This window comes from Monopterus albus, unplaced genomic scaffold, assembly GCF_001952655.1.
Source record: "Monopterus albus unplaced genomic scaffold, M_albus_1.0 scaffold87.1, whole genome shotgun sequence".
Lineage (NCBI taxonomy): Eukaryota > Metazoa > Chordata > Actinopteri > Synbranchiformes > Synbranchidae > Monopterus > Monopterus albus.
The window spans coordinates 86137-88789 of NW_018127967.1; the positions used below are offsets into that span (position 1 = coordinate 86137).

General features: G+C 42.8%; 1 protein-coding gene across 1 annotated transcript in view; it reads left to right on the forward strand.

Moving 5' to 3' along the window:
- Positions 1–2653, forward strand: part of atp6v1ba (ATPase, H+ transporting, lysosomal, V1 subunit B, member a) — a 51442-nt gene that overhangs the window by 22159 nt on the left and 26630 nt on the right. The window lies entirely within an intron of this gene.

The following is a 2653-nucleotide window of genomic DNA, read 5'->3' on the forward strand; positions in this document are numbered from 1 at the left end:
ATTCCTAAGAGCTATGTTGTCGAGGGCTATATGTCCCTGGTAGGGTCTCCCAAGGCAAACAGGTCCTGGGCGACGGGTCAGACTAAGAGCAGTTCAAAAGTCCTTTATGAATAGATTAAAATCAAGGACCGTGACATCGCCCGGCATGGCGCAGCCGGGGCCCCACCCTGGAGCCAGGCCCGGGGTTGGGGATCGAATGCGAGCGCCTGGTGGCCGGGCCTCCCCTCACGGGGCCCGGCCGGGCTTAGCCCGCACGAGCGACGTGGGGACGTCCTCCCGTGGGCCCACCACCTGCAGGAGGATCCGTAAGGGGCCGGTGCACAGTGGATTGGGCAGCAGTCGAAGGCAGGGGCCCCGACGACCCGATCTCTGGACACGGAGACTATATATGTATGTATAAGCTTTATTTCAGACATAAGTCCATATCAGCATAAAAACAAGGTTAAAAGAGGACAACACTAAATCACTCTTATTCTCCAATACGTTTGTTCCAGTGTTTCCAAGAAATACTTTGTGTCAGCTTTGCATTGGCTCAGTTAAAACCATTATAATTGCATTTTTTTGAATCAGCTAATCAACACATCAATTTATACATAAGATTCCGCCACACGGCATGAAACATAGGAACGTTACTAGAACACCCTATGAAATAGAAATATGCCCCAGGCTTGTTAAGGTTTTTGTGGTGGCTTATCAGAGTACCTTGGCTTGCCCTACTGGGGTTTTGTTGTCCTTTTCTCCTTGTTCTGCAGTTTGCTAAATAGATTCAATCTTAATGTACATCCATGTACCAGACATGTATCAACTCATAATATTGTGAAAAAAATTTAGGAAGTCTGGGGAAATCTCAGTGCGTAAAGGCCAAGGAAAAAAACCACTGTTGAATACACTGCATCCAGAAACCTGATACTCTCTTGAGCAAAGAGGAAGCCATAAGTCAATTCAGGCCATTGAGTTCTCTGGGCCCAAGCTCATCTCAGATGGACCAAAAGACAGTAGAAACTGGTTTTGTCGTCAGTCGAGTCCACATCTCAGCTTGTTTTTTGGGAAAAACAGATGCTGGGTTCTCCGTATCAAAGATGAAAAATCAAATTTATTTATATAGCACTTTAGGAACAACATCCAGTTGACCAAAGTACTTTACATAGCAGAATAAAATCACAATAAATGACTAAAATAGAATAAATAAGATGAGTGCAAAAAAATTAAACAGCACAATAACACAGACACACAGATGACATGCATTCAGTAAATTAAAAGGAATGTATCAGCCCCTACTGTGTATTAAAAGCCAAGGCAAATAAATATGTTTTAAGCAATGATTTAAAAGGAATGAGGTCAGTAGCTGATCTAACATTAAAAGGTAGACTATTCCACAATTTAGGGGCTGCAACAGTAAAACCACGGTCACCCCAGCATTTATATCTGGCCCTAGGAACCTCTAAAAGAAACTGGCTTGAAGATCTGAGGGACTTTGTAGGTTTGTGCCAATGCACTAATCAATGAGGTAAGATGTTGCCAAACCATTAAGAGCCTTAAAAACGAAAATCAGCAGCTTAAATTTGATTTTAAAATGGACTGGAAGCCAGTGGAGCGAAGCCAGTACTGGGGTTACTGTATATGCTCGAATTTCCTAGTACATGTCAAAAGACGAGCAGCAGCATTTTACATCATTTGGAGATGATTGAGGGAGGACTGGTTAACACCATAGTATAGAGCATTGCAGTAATCAAGTCTAGAAGTGATAAAAGCATGGATTGCAATCTCAAAATCATTAAAAGAAAGGAATGACGACCTTGCTTAACAGCCTCAGGTGGAAGAAGCTAGATTTCACAACTGAGTTGATTTGCTTGTCAAACCTCAAATCGCCATCAAACATCACCCCTAGATTTTTTACAGTTGATTTCAGATGTTGGGCTAGGGGGCCCACGCCCTGGTCAGAAGCAGTTGAGTTCGCCAGGTCACCAAATAGCACACACTCAGTCTTATTTTTGTTGAGATTTAAAAAGTTAAGTGCCAACCATGATTTCAAGTCTGTCAGTCAATGGCTGTAATGACATCCTTCTTGTTGCCTTTAACGGTAAGTAAATCTGAATGTCATCTGCATAACAATGAAAAGAAAGGCCATATTTCCTTAAGACAGATCCCAGTGGGAGCATGTACAAAGAGAACAAAATGGGACCAAGCACAGATCCTTGGGGGACACCACAGGAAAGGATAGTTGAGGAGGACGAACAGGTACCAGTATTAACAGTAAAGCTTCTATTGGTGAGATAGGATTGAAACCAGTTAAGAACAGTACCTTGAATTCCTAAGCACTGCTCCAAACGAGATAGGAGGATTTCATGATCCATTGTATCAAAGGCAGCAGTAAGATCTAAAAGCACAAATAAAACCGAATCCCTGGCGTCCCTAGAAATTTATTCTTCTTCCATTTGCGTACAGCTTGCCAACATCTTTGTCTAAGTGCTCGAGTAGAATCGTTTAGCCAGGGCACTGTTTGAATCTTGGCTGGTCTGCGTCGAAGAGGAGAAATCCAATGTGTCCTGGCAAGTGCTGGTTAATAAACTCCGTAGTTCCTCAGGATTCGTGTAAGAGGAGACATCGTCTACCAAATACAGACCATAGTTTTTAAAATGAATAGAAAACTCTC